The sequence below is a fragment of the Leuresthes tenuis genome, unplaced genomic scaffold (genome assembly GCF_036924035.1).
Source record: "Leuresthes tenuis unplaced genomic scaffold, fLeuTen1.0.hap1 SCAF_7, whole genome shotgun sequence".
NCBI classification, from domain to species: Eukaryota; Metazoa; Chordata; class Actinopteri; order Atheriniformes; family Atherinopsidae; genus Leuresthes; species Leuresthes tenuis.
Window position 1 is genome coordinate 2,635,853 of NW_027325361.1, and position 17,232 is coordinate 2,653,084.

Consider the following 17,232-nt stretch of genomic DNA (forward strand, 5'->3'; position numbering starts at 1 on the left):
AAAAGCCATTTGGTTAAATGTTTCTGGAGCTAATTGTCATAAATGCGCCCGTTTGTTATGGAAAAGCCATTTGGTTAAATATTTCTGGAGCTAATTGTCATAAATGCGCCCGTTTGTTATGGAAAAGCCATTTGGATAAATGTTTCTGGAGCTAATTGTCGTAAATGCGCCCGTTTGTTATGGAAAAGCCATTTGGTTAAATGTTTCTGGAGCTAATTGTCATAAATGCGCCCGTTTGTTATGGAAAAGCCATTTGGATAAATGTTTCTGGAGCTAATTGTCGTAAATGCGCCCGTTTGTTATGGAAAAGCCATTTGGTTAAATGTTTCTGGAGCTAATTGTCATAAATGCGCCCGTTTGTTATGGAAAAGCCATTTGGATAAATGTTTCTGGAGCTAATTGTCGTAAATGCGCCCGTTTGTTATGGAAAAGTCATTTGGTTAAATGTTTCTGGAGCTAATTGTAGTAAATGCGCCTGTTTCCAATGAGCCGGCAGGTGTGCCTCATCTCCCTCTTATAAGCCCAGTTCACAGCTTAAGCTTCTTAAAACTGTCGTTTTAAAAATGCAGCCCGTTTTCTGAACTTCACACATCCTACATGAGACTTGAAGAGCTTCCATGTTGACACACCTGCGCTGTAAGAGCGTGCGCGATAACAGCTGATCGGCTGTTTGCATCTGCTCTGTTTCATTCATTATCATCAGCTGCTTTCGTTCATATTGATCAGTGTAAACTACTGTAATGCGTTATCAGCAGGATCGTCCAAACAATCAGCGGGATGGCTTGAACTCCTTCAGAGTTCCGACACAAACGCGGGCATTTGAACGCATCACCAAAGTACCTCTTCTGGCTGCCTGTAAAATACAGAATAAAGTAGCTCATAAAGCACTGTTTGGGCCCTCGGAACATCGGTTCAATCCAGTTTTATTTATAATTTGCCAAATTACAACAAATGTCAGCTGAAAACCCTTAAAAGATTCAGCCCAATTCATTACATTTGAATTGGTCCAACTTTTAAAAAAGTAGCTGAGCTCAGGAAACCAACAGATTGCACTGAAACTGTTCTTTGATCCAATCCAATGTGTCTGAACTTGGTGTAACATCTTGGTTAGATGTGGTTTTGATGCTGATTCTCATCAACAGAACTGTGCTGGACTGACTGCACCTGAACACATCGCACAGTGGGCGGAGACAAAAGGCAGAGAAAGAAGAACCCAGAGGTACTTGCACCCTGTTTGATGTGATTTTATTTCTTTTAAAACATTCCCAGACTGGTTATCGGCCTTTTGTTGGGAACGGATAACCCGTTAAGGTTCTGTTCATGGCTCAGCCGACATTTTACATGAATTCTGAGAATCTGCCTGCAGACAAGATGGAAGTTTAACACTAACGGGCCCAGAGATTTTCACTTCTGCTGCATTGTGTATTCCTCTCAAGGTGCTAACTATCTCCATTGTATTGTGAACAGCCAAATAGAATAAAGGTTTCTCAAATCAGAGACTGTGTTTTTATGTATCTGTGGAGGCTCTATATTAATACAGTCCAGATTAGAGAGTTCTAGGCAAAGTGGTTTTGGACCTGGTCTAATGTGGCCAATATGCTGAAAATAGTGTGAAATGTGTCTTTATTGCATTTTGACAAATAGAATAAAGGTTTCACAAATCAGAGACTGTGTTTTAAAGAATGTTTAGCCTTTGTATGATAATCTAGTCCAGATTTGAGATAGTGTTTCTGTATTTATCAGATGCTTTTATCCAAAGCGACTTACAAATGAAGATATAACAGCTTTATAAAAAGCTAACAATAAGCTACATAGAAGGAACCCAGGAGTCCGACTCTGTCAGAGGGGACAGAGTAGAGATAGGGTGCAGGCATAGAAGGAAGTGCAGAAAGATAAAGTGCAGAGATAGAGGGGGTAGGGAAGTACAAGGTAAGTGCTGGGATAGGAGATGCTCTCTGAAGAGCTGGGTTTTCAGGAGCTTCCTGAAGATAGACAGGGACGCCCCTGTTCTGGTAGCGCTCGGTAGGTCATTCCACCATCGTGGGACGACACATGAACAGAGTTTGGATTGTCTTAGGCGTGGTGTAGGAGCTGCTAGACGACAATCCTGGGACCAACGGAGGGACCCAGTTGGGACAGAAGCCTTTGCAAGAGCATTCAAGTAGATGGAGCCGTTCCATTAAGCTCTTTGTAGCTGACATCAGGGACTTGAATCTGATGCTGGCGGCTAAGGGCAGCCAGAGGAGTTCAATGAACAGAGGGGTGACTGCACCTGAACACATCGCACAGTGGTTTTGGATCTGTACCTCGTCTAATGTGGTCTTTGTATAAAATAAAAATGGTGAAATCTCCCCTTTAGCATTTTTAAAGAGAATAAAAGTTACACCGATACTATAGTTGGTGTCAGGCCAACCCACTGAGGTTGCTGCCTGTAGTGAAAAAGGCCAAACTGCTGTTTAAATGAGCTCTGATCAGCCCAGCATACTGTGTGTTGTACCATTTTTCATTTAATGTAGCCAGCAAACAGATGTACACATTCACCTCATTTTGTCAGTTGATCCGAGAAGCGCTTTCATTTGTCATTTCATTTCATTTCACTTTTAATAGTCTCCTATCTTTTTTTTTTTTTTTTTTTGGAAGGGACGTACTAAATCCTTCATGAAAGGTAATTTGGTTGTAGGTTACACCCCGATTTCAGTGACAATTTACTCTGCCAGGCTCACAATAGGCTCATTCCCACTGTAGGAACCTTTTTCAGTTCATAGAACCTTTTCAGGAATAGGGACTTTTTTTTTCGTGCATTTGGACATTCGGGAACTAGGGAGCACGGCCCTCAGTTCCTGGAACCATTTTAGCTCCTTCAGGGTCTTGAGTTGATTGAACTAATGCAGATCAGTTGTTCTGGAACCGGATCCTCAGTTTCCCATCTCAGAGCTCAGGGATAGACTAAGTTTGTTGAACCTCCTCTTTCTGGAATATCCCCCCCCCCCCCGGACCGCGGCCCTCAGGAACTAGGGACCGCGGCCCTCAGGAACTAGGGACCACGGCCCTCAGGAACTAGGGACCACGGCCCTCAGGAACTAGGGACCACGGCCCTCAGGAACTAGGGACCACGGCCCTCAGGAACTAGGGACCACGGCCCTCAGGAACTAGGGACCACGGCCCTCAGGAACTAGGGACCACGGCCCTCAGTTCCTGGAACCATTTCAGCTCCTTCAGGGTATTTTCTGGGCTCCACAGGAACATGACGTAGGTGTTTGGCGGCTGTAGCTCCGCCCCTTGTCTGAAATGTTTACTCATACGACACGGACCCAACCGGCGCCTGTTTAATAAGTTAAACTTCGTTTCCTTTGTCTGCGGCGCTCTGCTCTCCTTCTTTCCTCCATGAAAGGAAGAAGTATCGCCCGCTGCTGGATTCTCCGTCTCCTGACTCTCGCTGTGAGCTCTTCCAGCCTCCATCTTAGACGCCTGATGTGATCGTCCATGATTAATATCACCGTCATGCAGACCATGAACACGGTGGCCTCCTCGCTCTCCATGTTAGCTTCTTGGTGCTGTTGTTTTCTTCTCTCCTTACTTTTCGCGGGTTTTGTTTTGTTGTTGAGTGGCGCTAAAGTAACACGTCTGTCGCAGACGGCTGCGTCACATCAGTCCTTGTCGAGGCCCCCGACTCATGTGACTCAGTCTTTAAATTTCTTTTAGTTTTCTTCTTTAAGAAAGCCATTGGTGATATCTGACTCCCGTTGCCTTTTTTTTGCTGTTTTTGTTAATCTAACTAACTTTAAACCTTTCTGTAAAGCACTTTGCTGCTTTAAGAGAATCTTCTGCAGTTCGGTGGTTAAATGGTTTAATGACATCTAATATAAATACTGACGATAAATAAGTTTGTCGTATCTCAAATATGTATTGTAGATCTTTCCTTCTCTGTCGGACGGTTTCAGAAAAGTCCTCATTGATGAAAATGCCTGAGCCCTTTAGGTTTTTAGCTTTATCCAGAACAGCAAGTTTGTCCTTTCAGCTACAGGAATCTGACCACATTGGGTCTGGGCTTTTCTGATGGTGTCACCGGCTTCTCAGTTCTATGAGCCCAGTCCAGCTCTATTGTCATTGCAGACTAAAGTCTGCACTTTGGGACTTCCAGTGTTAAAGAGGGCATCGAATTGCATCACGACTGGATCAATTGCTGATCCCAAAGTTAATCAAGTGCTTTAACTGTCGGCCATCTTGTCTGCAGCCAGATGCCTGCTGAGTTCTATGTAAATCGGTTTCATATAACTGGATAAAATCATGTGAGCAGATCTGTTCCCCTCAAATACGCTGAAAACAATGGGTTAAATTTAGAGGAAAATAAATTAAAGGGGAGATATTCTGTTTCTGCTGGATGATCCCAGTTATCAGAAGTTTTAAATTCCTCTTAAACAGTAGAATTGGTCTGGAGGAGAAGCTATGATACATTTCAGGTTTACAACTGTAACATGAACGCATCCAGACTCTGCAGCTTAATGGTTGCAAACTACAAAACCAATGAAAAGATTTTTAATTAACCTCTGAACCCAGTTGCTGCTTCTGTAAAACTTAACCTTATTTTTCCTTCTTCCACAGGCAGAACATCTGAAGATCTTCAACCAGTAAGCGCCATTTTTCTCTGGTTTTGGTAGGCCGCCGCGCCTCGTCTTGGCCGCCGTGCCGCTGTTTCGGTTCTCTGTGACCGGTCTTTTGGTTTGAATTTGATGCCACAATGAGGTCTGAGCTTATTGCCACAGTTAAAGCAACACTAGAGAAGTTTGTGAACCTTTGAGACCTCTGGCCCTGCGCCACACTGTACAGTTTAGCTTAGCTTGACTTTTTTTGTTGCCTCTTCAACATGAAATTAATGTGCAGGGCTCACATGGAGGTTTGGTTTCAACACAGTGGTGCAGCATCCCCCAACTTAAGGGGGAGCCACCAAATTCTCTCGTGTTACTTCAACTGTATCATTTATTTTATGCCATTAACCCCCCCCACCTTCCTCCCGCAGGTAGATGAGCGAACTGTAAGTCTTATTCTTCTTTTACATTTATTTGCGTGCTTCGTCTATTCCTTTTTCTAAATAAAATTTTTGCACTCCGACATCACAACGTCTTTTCTTCAATTCTCTATTAACAGCACAAATTTACATCAACTGTAAATTTGTGTAGTTAATTTACATTAAACTGACTGTTGAAGCGTTTATTCAATAACAGTTCAGCACTACAGCTAGAGTTCATACCACAAAGTTTCTTGTTTGTGTTGGTCTGGAGTCTTTATTGGTCTGGAGTCTTTATTTAACTTTTTTTTTTACAGGTTTGCTGACGACTGGACCTCATTAACATTTATTATCAGTCCAAAAGTACCAAACGGTCGTGTTAGTTGCCGGTTAGTCCATAAAATAGGCTTTAAAATGGAGCAGAATTTAATTTCGATTTGGATCTGTGATAAAAGGTATGGTACACTTTTTCAGGTTGGATCTGGATCTCTAAGGTTAGTGGGCTAACCTGACTTTTTTTTTACAGGTTGGATCTCAGGTTAGTGGTTTAACCAGATTTTTTTTACAGGGTGACGGCCGCACCTCATCCAAGAAGACTAATCATTCATATCAAAACCTTTTAGTTGCTAATTTGTCCGTAAAATCGGTTTAGATCAAACTCTATCTGGACCATCAAAAGGTATGCCACAGTATTGCCTCTGTGTCTTGGCCGCCGCGCCCTTCACTCTTTTTGGCCGCCGCGCCCTCTTCTTTTTTTATTTTTCATACTCACAAAGCTGGTGTTTATAGTTGGGTGCTCGCTGGTGTCCGTAGTCTTGCGATCTTTTATAACACGCACTGTAAGCCTGTTTGCTGCGCTCCATTTTATTACACAAACATCATATCGCGCTCTGCAAACCTGTTGCAATAAGTTCAGCCCTCATTTCTCCCCCATTCCCCTCTCACCTCCTCATGTCTTATGTCAACCTCTTCTATCAGCCTCATGCCCCCCCCCCCCCCCCCCCCCCCAGCACCTGTAAACTAACTGTATTCTTACTATTAGTAGTATTGTAGGTTTTTCTTTCATTTGGCCTGTTTTAGAGGAAGGTGCCTTGTTTTAGCAGCTGTCCCAGAATGGGAGTGATTGTTGTAGATTTTGGTTCTTAATGAAGACGTACAATGAACTGTCGTTAACCGATGTACGACCCGATAAGGCAGTTTCTGGTTTGTGTTGGTCTGGGGTCTTGAGTTTTTTACAGGTTTGCTGTGATGACTGGACCTTATTAAAATTTATTATCAGTCCAAAAGTACCAAACGGTCGTGTTAGTTTCCGGTTAGTCCATAAAATAGGCTTCGATCAATTGGCGCAGAATTTAATTTCGATTTGGATCTGGGATAAAAGATCTCTCTGAGGTCAGTGGTTTAACCAGATTTTTTTATTTTTTTTTTTTACAGGGTGACTATCGCGACTCATCCGTCATATCAAAACCGTTTAGTTGCTAATTTGTCCGTAAAATCGGTTTAGATCAATCTCTATCTGGACCATCAAAATGTATGTCACACTATTGCCTCTGTGTCTTGGCCTCAGGCCCTTCACTCTTTTTGGCCGCGGGCCTCTGTCCTCTCGCCTCTTGGCCGCCGCGCCCTTCGCCCCCCTTTGGGCACTAAGCCCTCTTCTTTTTTTTTTTTTTCATACTCACAAAGCTGGTGTTTATAGTGGGGTGCTCGCTGGTGTCCGTAGTCTTAATTCCAATGAGCCGTTTGCAATAAGTTGAGCCCTCGTTGTGTTAAAGGCACCTTCAGTTTAATCTTTCTTTGATTTAGTCTTTACTTTAGTTGTGAGACGCTTGTAATCTGAAAGGCCAGGAAGACTGATCAGTTCAGGACTGATGTGTTGAAACAGTTGGTCAGTTGACATGTAATAGGTTCCAGAGCTCGAGATAGATGGATTAGTTAATCCAGTTGAAAACCTTCCCATCCCAATCATCTCGCCTCTCCTCTGGTGTTCCCCAAGGCTCTGTATTCGGCCCTATCCAATTCATCATCTATCTACTTCTCCTTGGTCAGATTTATTTATTTTTTTTATGCCCCATACCATTAAGGCCATCCTAACCTTTCTTCCCCATACCTCTCTGACCTCCTCCTTATCAACACCCCTTCCCTAAGGTCACTAAGGGCAACCTCTTCTATCAGTCCCCCCGCCCCCCCCCAAAGCATCAGGAACAGGAATTTTTATTATTTTGTTTTGTAAGGTGACCTTGAGTGCCATGAAATAATGTATTATTATTAGTAGTATTGTTGTTAGTTTTTCTTCCCATTTCTTCAATTGGAATTTCTTTAATTTGGCCCGTTTTAGACTAAAGTGCCTTCTTTGAGCAGCTGTCCCAAAATGGGAGTGATTTTGGTTTGGAATAGGTTAATGAAGAATTTAGGCACTAAAATATCTAAAGACAAGTGTTGTAAATATACTTGATGGAAAAACTGACGCTGTCGTTAAAGACCTCCGGCCCGACAGGACAAGGCAACTGTCGTTGTCTTTAACTCTTATCTAGGATGTTGCCGTGAGGCTGTTTGGTTCGTTAACTGACCTACGCCCGACGAGACAAGGCAGCTGACATCGTCTTTAAAACTTACTTATCATATCTCTTGTCTGGACAAGGCAACTGTCGTCATCTTTAAAACTTACTTATGATATTTCTTGTCTGGACAAGGCAACTGTCGTCATCTTTAAAACTTACTTATCATATCTCTTATCTAGACAAGGCAGCTGAAATAGTCTTTAAAACTTACTTATCATATCTCTTGTATGGACAAGGCAACTGTCGTCATCTTTAAAACTTATGATATTTCTTGTCTGGACAAGGCAACTGTCGTCATCTTTAAAACTTACTTATCATATTTCTTGTCTGGACAAGGCAACTGTCGTCATCTTTAAAACTTACTTATCATATTTCTTGTCTGGACAAGGCAACTGTCGTAGTCTTTAAAACTTATCTAGGATGTTGCCGTGAGGCTGTTTGGCTCGTTAACTGACCTACGCCCGACAAGAAAAGGCAGCTGACATCGTCTTTAAAACTTACTTATCATATCTCTTGTCTGGACAAGGCAACTGTCGTAGTCTTTAGAACTTATCTAGGATGTTGCCGTGAGGCTGTAAGTTTTTGCTAAAATCAATACTTGCCTGTGAGCAAGTAACCGAAACCCATCCGTGGGTAAAACCTGTTGTCTAGTAGCCTCGGTTGGGCCATCGGAAATCAGAGTAATCGGGGGCTGTGAAGGGGCGGTCACTCCCCTCTCTGAAACCACTTGTTGGTTAACTCTTAGTGGGCAGTCCTCTCACTAAAGCAAGGGCTTATAAAAACTCACTACGGCACACTGAAAGTATTGGTACTGCACGGAAAGAGCCTTGTGTGTCTGCTAGTGAGGTTTTTCTAAGCTTCTTTGCTAAGATCAATACTTGGTGGTGAGCAAGTGATCGAAACCCATCCGTGGGTAAAACCTGTTGTCCAGTAGCCTCGGTTGGGCCATCGGAAATCAATAAGGGGCTGTGAAGGGGCGGTCACTCCCCTCTCTGAAACCACTTGTTGGTTAACTCTTAGTGAGCAGTCCTCTCACTCACTACGGCACACTGAAAGTATCGAACTGCGCGGAAAGAGCCTTGTGTGTCTGCTAGTGTAGTTTTTCAAAGTTTCTTTGCTAAAATCAATACTTGCTGGTGAGCAAGTAACCGAAACCCATCCGTGGGTAAAGCATGTTGTCTAGTTGCCTTGGTTGGGCCATCGGAAATCAGAGTAATGGGGCTGTGAAGGGGCGGTCACTCCCCTCTCTGAAACCACTTGTTGGTTAACTCTTAGTGGGCAGTCCTCTCACTAAAGCAAGGGCTTTAAAAACTCACTACAGCACACTGAAAGTATCGGAACTGCACGGAAAGGGCCTTGTGTGTCTGCTAGTGTAGTTTTTCTAGGCTTCTTTGCTAAGATCAATACTTGCTGGTGAGCAAGTGACTGAAACCCATCCGTGGATAAATCCTGTTGTCTAGTAACCTCGGTTGGGCCATCGGAAATCAGAGTAATCAGGGGCTGTGAAGGGGCGGTCACTCCCCTCTCTGAAACCACTTGTTGGTTAACTCTTAGTGGGCAGTCCTCTCACTAAAGCAAGGGCTTTAAAAACTCACTACAGCACACTGAAAGTATCGGAACTGCACGGAAAGAGCCTTGTGTGTCTGCTAGTGTAGTTTTTTTGAAGTTCCTTTGCTAAAATCAATACTTGCCTGTGAGCAAGTAACCGAAACCCATCCGTGGGTAAAACCTGTTGTCTAGTAGCTTCGTTGGGCCATCGAAAATCAGAGTAATGGGGCTGTGAAGGGGCGGTCACTCCCCTCTCTGAAACCACTTGTTGGTTAACTCTTGGTGGGCAGTCCTCTCACTAAAGCAAGAGCTTCTAAAAACTCACTACAGCACACTGAAAGTATCGGAACTGCACGGAAAGGGCCTTGTGTGTCTGCTAGTGTAGTTTTTTTTAAGTTTCTTTGCTAAAATCAATACTTGCTGGTGAGCAAGTGACAAACCCATCCGTGGGTAAAACCTGTTGTCTAGTAGCTTCGGTTGGGCCATCGGAAATCAATAAGGGGCTGTGAAGGGGCGGTCACTCCCCTCTGAAACCACTTGTTGGTTAACTTTTACCAGCCATCGGAAATCAGAGTAAGCGGGGGCTCTGAACAGACCATCATTGGACCCATTGGAATGCTTCTGTGGACCATCGGACCCCCACTTGCTGACCATCGGACCCCACCTGTGGACCATCGGACCCCCACTTGCTGACCATCGGACCCCACCTGTGGACCATCGGACCCCCACTTGCTGACCATCGGACCCCACCTGTGGACCATCGGACCCCCACTTGCTGACCATCGGACCCCACCTGTGGACCAACCGACCCTACCTCTCAAGGTTCTCAGGATGTTGCTGCTGCTGGGTGTAAGTTTCAAAACGTTATCATGAGCTTCATTTCTGTTGATAAACTAATAATCATTGTTAACCTTTTTAATGTGAACGGTTCTTATTTATAACTTCTAGTTGGATTTCATGGACCTGACGGGACCGGCGGTTCTGAAGAAGCTTTGGATGAAGGATTCCACAACTTTCTTAATCTGTGTTTAACTGTGAATAAAGTGACTTTGTATTCTTAGTTTTCTTTTTTTTTTCTTTTTTGTAAATACTAACTGTTTAATCACATCAGATATGTTATTTCTAGCCGTCCAGTTTGAGGCCCAGAGAGGGCAGATGGTACAGGTCATGAACAGTGTCTTTATCCCAGAACGACATGGTGAATTATGGGCTGGATGAAACACCCACTGTTTTTAAACATGTTGGACCTGCATCTTTATCACAAACATATTGATCCAGAGATGGACTCATGGGAGAAGATCTGAGTTTGTGCCTCAGGAAGCTCATCAGAGCCTAAAGTTCAGAGCAGGTTCAACTTATTCAGCTCATCTTTAAGCAATGCTATGAGCTCAGTAAGTCTACCCAAGTTTGGTGGAGGTGACATCAGCTGACCAATCGCAATCTGTCATCCAGCCTATTAAATGCTGAACAAAAGGGTTCTTTGTTGTTCTGTTGATTTTAAATGATTCTTTAAAACACTTTTTCGGGTGTTTTAAAGAATTTTCGGGTCCCATTTCACTAGTTCTGGTCCTCTTGTGGTCGGTTGCGGTATAAACCAGTTTGTTCTGCTGGGAGGTGATTTAGGTGGCTGCTTCCATCTTATTTTGTCTCCTTTAGTCCTGATTTCAGTCTGCTTCAGTTCTGCTCTTCTCCACAGGTGCTGCTATCTTGGTTATTGTGTTGGTTTAGTTTCATTTTCTGTTTTCTTGGCCCTTTCTCAATTGTCTAGGCCCCTCTCTGATTTCTGGGCCCCTCTGATTTCTGGGCCCCTCTGATTTCTGGGCCCCTCTGATTTCTGGGCCCCTCTGATTTCTGGGCCCCTCTGATTTCTGGGCCCCTCTGATTTCTGGGCCCCTCTCGCTCTGTTTTCTGGGCCCTTCTCGCTCTGTTTTCTGGGCCCTTCTCGCTCTGTTTTCTGGGCCCCTCTCGCTATGTTTTCTGGGCCCCTCTCGCTCTGATTTCTGGGCCCCTCTCGCTCTGTTTTCTGGGCCCCTCTCGCTCTGATTTCTGGGCCCTTCTCGCTCTGATTTCTGGGCCCTTCTCGCTCTGATTTCTGGGCCCTTCTCGCTCTGTTTTCTGGGCCCCTCTCGCTCTGTTTTCTGGGCCCCTCTCGCTCTGTTTTCTGGGCCCCTCTCGCTCTGTTTTCTGGGCCCTTCTCGCTCTGATTTCTGGGCCCCTCTCGCTCTGTTTTCTGGGCCCTTCTCGCTCTGATTTCTGGGCCCCTCTCGCTCTGATTTCTGGGCCCCTCTCGCTCTGATTTCTGGGCCCTTCTCGCTCTGATTTCTGGGCCCTTCTCTCTCTGATTTCTGGGCCCTTCTCTCTCGGTTTTCTGGGCCCTTCTCGCTCGGTTTTCTGGGCCCTTCTCGCTCGGTTTTCTGGGCCCTTCTCGCTCGGTTTTCTGGGCCCTTCTCGCTCGGTTTTCTGGGCCCTTCTCGCTCGGTTTTCTGGGCCCTTCTCGCTCGGTTTTCTGGGCCCTTCTCGCTCGGTTTTCTGGGCCCCTCTCGCTCTGATTTCTGGGCCCCTCTCGCTCTGATTTCTGGGCCCCTCTCGCTCTGATTTCTGGGCCCCTCTCGCTCTGTTTTCTGGGCCCCTCTCGCTCTGTTTTCTGGGCCCCTCTCGCTCTGTTTTCTGGGCCCCTCTCGCTCTGTTTTCTGGGCCCCTCTCGCTCTGTTTTCTGGGCCCTTCTCTCATTTGCCTGGGCCCTTCTCTCTCTGTTTTCTGGGCCCCTCTCGCTCTGTTTTCTGGGCCCTTCTCTCATTTGCCTGGGCCCTTCTCGCTCTGTTTTCTGGGCCCTTCTCGCTCTGTTTTCTGGGCCCTTCTCGCTCTGATTTCTGGGCCCCTCTCGCTCTGTTTTCTGGGCCCCTCTCGCTCTGTTTTCTGGGCCCCTCTCGCTCTGTTTTCTGGGCCCCTCTCGCTCTGTTTTCTGGGCCCCTCTCGCTCTGTTTTCTGGGCCCCTCTCGCTCTGTTTTCTGGGCCCCTCTCTCTTTTTCTGGGCCCTTCGCTCTGTTTTCTGGGCCCTTCTCGCTCTGTTTTCTGGGCCCTTCTCGCTCTGTTTTCTGGGCCCCTCTCGCTCTGTTTTCTGGGCCCCTCTCGCTCTGATTTCTGGGCCCCTCTCGCTCTGATTTCTGGGCCCCTCTCGCTCTGTTTTCTGGGCCCCTCTCGCTCTGTTTTCTGGGCCCCTCTCGCTCTGTTTTCTGGGCCCCTCTCGCTCTGTTTTCTGGGCCCTTCTCTCATTTGCCTGGGCCCTTCTCTCATTTGCCTGGGCCCCTCTCGCTCTGTTTTCTGGGCCCTTCTCTCATTTGCCTGGGCCCTTCTCGCTCTGATTTCTGGGCCCCTCTCGCTCTGTTTTCTGGGCCCCTCTCGCTCTGTTTTCTGGGCCCCTCTCGCTCTGTTTTCTGGGCCCCTCTCGCTCTGTTTTCTGGGCCCCTCTCGCTCTGTTTTCTGGGCCCTTCTCTCTTTTTCTGGGCCCCTCTCGCTCTGTTTTCTGGGCCCCTCTCGCTCTGTTTTCTGGGCCCTTCTCGCTCTGTTTTCTGGGCCCTTCTCTCTTTTTCTGGGCCCTTCTCGCTCTGTTTTCTGGGCCCTTCTCTCTCTGTTTTCTGGGCCCTTCTCGCTCTGTTTTCTGGGCCCCTCTCGCTCTGTTTTCTGGGCCCCTCTCGCTCTGTTTTCTGGGCCCCTCTCGCTCTGTTTTCTGGGCCCCTCTCGCTCTGTTTTCTGGGCCCCTCTCGCTCTGTTTTCTGGGCCCCTCTCGCTCTGTTTTCTGGGCCCCTCTCGCTCTGTTTTCTGGGCCCCTCTCGCTCTGTTTTCTGGGCCCCTCTCGCTCTGTTTTCTGGGCCCCCTCTGTTCCTCCAGACCACTTTCACCTCCACATTTCTCCTGGTATATAGTCTGAAACCATAAGATCGAACCACATAAAACTAACATTTAGATTCTGTAACCGCATGAAAAAATTGGGTTTATTACGTATTTTATTTCCGGCTTTAAAGAAAGCTTTGTTTGTGACTGCAGTTGCTCTGATTAGCCACAAGGCGGTGCTTCATGTACAGTCAATACGGGAAATTCAGTGAAGGTGATTTGCATTCTGGGAATGACACTGATGCCACAATGATCTGTTACCAGCAAGATTAACGTTTTATGGAAACAATATTGTTAATTTTCATGAATACGAGCTGTATGTTTTTCCGAGTTGTGAGATTGCTGTGATTTGTTTTCTTTATCACTTTCTGTTTGTATGCTACATGCTAACATGCTAATCGGTTAAGCACATTTTCAGTCATTATGAATGCTAATGTTGAATGTTCTTGTCACAAAAAAAACCCCAAAAAACAATCAGATTTACGGTGAATGTTGCAAAGATGTTTCAATGAGTTGTAAATGTAATTGTTCACATGACAACTATAATTCTTACTGTTCAAGGTGGAGTTTAACTTGTCCGCTAAGGCCATTTGTGTGTGTGTGTGTGTATACTTGCAGGGGTTTCCCTAATTTTCTAATGTGAACACTGTTTTAAGTTCATTTTGAGATGACTGAAACACAATAATTGATTATAGATAAGAGATAATAATTTGTACAACATGGTTTATGAACAATGTTCAATATTGACTTGAGGGTTTTTGTTTTTATGTCTCGTAATACCGTTGTTTTTAGGTTGCATTTGAGTACGAGAGATGCAACAAATATAATTCTGTACAGAAATTGACAACTTTATTATTTTATTTATCATCTTTTGCTGGATCTACGTCGATTCGGACGGTGTTGACATTGAAGAGTCACACCTGGTTCAGATACGAGCTGAACCAACATACCGCAAACAAACACTTCCCAGGTCGCATGGACTAACTGACTTTGGACTGAGCTTTATTGAACTTTGCTATCAGAACAGAAATAAGCTGGAAAGGGCACTTTGTTTGTTTTGTTTATTTTGAATTAGAATGGATTTTCCTTTTTGTCGTTTGTGTAAATAAATATTTGTTTACCTCACATTAGCCTTCCCTCGCTCCTTGAGTCGAACCAGGGTACAGTATTTATCTAACTCACTGGGTTATACAATCCAGGTTCCATTTCCAGAGCACGGTGAGAAAAGGTTTGAGCCTGAGCTCGTTGGAACTAAAAAGCTGATTAAACCCACACAATTGGGTCATTTTTTTCCCTAAAGATAAAATCCTCACCCAAAATGGAAGTGAAACAGTTCCTCCGACCTGCCGCAGTTCACCTCACAGCTGGTGTTTCTACAGTCTGTTTCCAGAAGAGTCAAAGTGCACCGCCCAGCTGTGGATCCTCCAACCTCAGTGGATGATCCTCTAACCTCACCTGCTATCGTCTGACCTCACCTGTGGATCGTCTGACCTCACCTGTGGATCATCCTAGCTCACCTGCTGTCGTCTGACCTCACCTGTGGATCATCCGACCCCAGCTGCATCAGGATAAAGATCCTTTCTTTAAAACTCCGACTTTAACCCGGTGATGCTGTCGCTGCTGCTCACCTTCGGATGTAAGTTTTAAAACATTTTCATATGAGCTTAATTTCTGTTGATAAACAAATAATCCATTTTTACCTTTTTTTTTTTTTTTTTTTTTTTAATGTGAACTGTTCTGATTGATAACTAAATCAGCATTTATAACTAATGCTGAACTGGAACAAGAAGCTAAAACCCAGTTCCTCTACTTCATCAAACCCCTCCATTTTGCAGATGTAAGATATCCAGGAACTGGTCCCCTAACAACCCAACTGAAGGCTTGAATAGGCACTAATTATTGATTCCATTGATTGAAATATAGACATTGGAATGATGCTTTTCTTTTTTTTTTGTTGGGAGGGTGGCGCCCTCTACTGGCTGTAAGCCCACTTTGCCATTGTGACCTCTGCCTTCTCTCTTCAGCCCCAGAAGCAGTGATGGCTCTTTACTTCTGAAAACTTCTTCAAACAAATTAACTCTGTTTGACTGGACGTTGCTTTAATATTGTCAAAGCCCTCAGCTTCTTTCTCTTAAATGCAGTCAAACTCATCATGCGTCCAGTTGGTTTGTTTCACAGGATTCAAATCACGTGAACAAAAGCGAATGTTTATCCAAACTTCCTAATATTTTCCTATCATTTTAATGGGTGCATGTCCAGCCAGGTGTGACTCATGAGGTGAACGACTTCAGGCATGGAGAGGGCTAAGTTTAACTGTCAATATCACCGTAATGCTGTGGAAAAATGACAGAAAAACCATCTTACCTCGCCCTTAAGGACAAACCTGCTGGTTCCTAAACCTAACCAGGGAGAAATGAAAAAGCCTTGAACTCCTGCCAAAGTCCTGCCAGCATGATAATCAGAGAGATATCCAGAGATGATCAGATATACTATAGGGATTATATTACATCTGACTATTATTATTATAGGGATTATGTATATTCCTGAACTCAAAAGAAATTTCACACATGCATGACATCACTTAGAGGCTCATGTTCACATATTCATTGTATATACTCTATATTAGTGTTGATGCTTTTTTGTTACAGATATTTCTGCTGTATTTGATTATTTTAAAGGTTATTTTAGCAGGATGACAGACTGAGAACCAAGTTGGTGTAAATACTGATATGTGATCACTTCTAGTTGTTTAAATGGATCATTAAACTGCATCGTATCCTCTGCATAGATACAGTCAACGAAGAAAATAAACACACCTTTGCTCAGTTATGGTTTTGCTAAGCTTTAGCTGTGGGACAGATGGCCTCACATCTGACTCTAGAATACTTTGGTATCCAGAGGAGTTCATGGTGGACTCAATGACTGCAAGGTGCCCAGGTCCTGTGGCTGCAGAACCAGCCCAGATCATCAGCCCTCCACCACCGTGCTTGACAGCTGGTATGAGGTGTTTGTGCTGATATGCTGTGTTTGGTTTCCTCCAAACGTGCTGCTGTGCATTAGGACCAAACATCTCCACTTTGCTCTGGTCTGTCCAAAGGACATTGTTCCAGAAGTCTTGTGCTTTGTTCAGATGCAGCTTTGCAAACCTAAGCTGTGCTGCCATGTTCTTTTTAGAGAGAAGAGGCTTTCTCCTGCAGCCCTTCCAAACAAGCCATCCTTGTTCAGTCTTTTTCTGACTGTGCTGTCATGACCTTTAACCTTTAGCATGCTAACTGAGGCCTGTAGAGTCTGAGATGTAGCTCTGGGCTTCTTCACCTTGGGGTGACCTTTAACCTTTAGCATGCTAACTGAGGCCTGTAGAGTCTGAGATGTAGCTCTGGGCTTTTTCACCTTGGGGTGACCTTTAACCTTTAACATGCTAACTGAGGCCTGTAGAGTCTGAGATGTAGCTCTGGGCTTCTTCACCTTGGGGTGAACTTGCTGGGACGTCCACTCCTGGGAAGATTGACAGCTGTCCTGAATGTTTTCCACTTGTGAATAATCTTTCTCTCTGTAGAATGATGGACTCCAGATAGTCTGGAAATGGCCTTATAACCCTTCCCAGACTGATGGGCAGCAACAGCTGCTTCTCTAAGATCATTGCTGATGTCTTTCCTCCTTGGCATCGTGTTAAAACACACCTGAATGCTGCAGAGCAGCAAACTGGTATAAAAACAGTCCTGAAATGCTCTTATTTTCACTCTAAGACGAGACTCTCATTCCAGTTTTTTCCTGTCGATGTGAGGGCAAAGTTTACCTCTGACCTCATCTAAATTCACAGCACTTCCTGTGTTTGGACAGAGGAAACAGGGTCAGCTGACTGAGTCTTTTTCTACTCTTTTAATCCTCAGATTGTGGTTTGCTGCTGATTTTTGAGGGAAGCTGAATTTCTCAACCAGAGAACTTGGAAGCGGTCGGTTGCCTCGGTTACGGCATAAATCGGCACATTCAGCCTTTACTTTATGCTGCAGCTGATCTCAGTTACTTATTGGATAAACGTCTCTTCTTTACTCAGTTTGGAGCTTTCTAAATCGGCCTCCAGAGTGTGAAAACCTGAGTTGATTCATTGTGAAATGGATACTGATCCTATCAGGAATGAACCTGTTAAAGAACCAGAGGATCAAGTTGGAGTTAAAAGTAATAAAATGTTTCTTATGCCACAGAGCGTCGACCTGCTTCTTCTTCTTCTTC

General features: G+C 44.7%; 1 protein-coding gene across 1 annotated transcript in view; it reads left to right on the forward strand.

Annotated features, from left to right (window-relative positions):
• The window catches only part of LOC140311517 (tripartite motif-containing protein 16-like), a 252,966-nt gene that overhangs the window by 5,906 nt on the left and 229,828 nt on the right, over positions 1-17,232 (forward strand). The window lies entirely within an intron of this gene.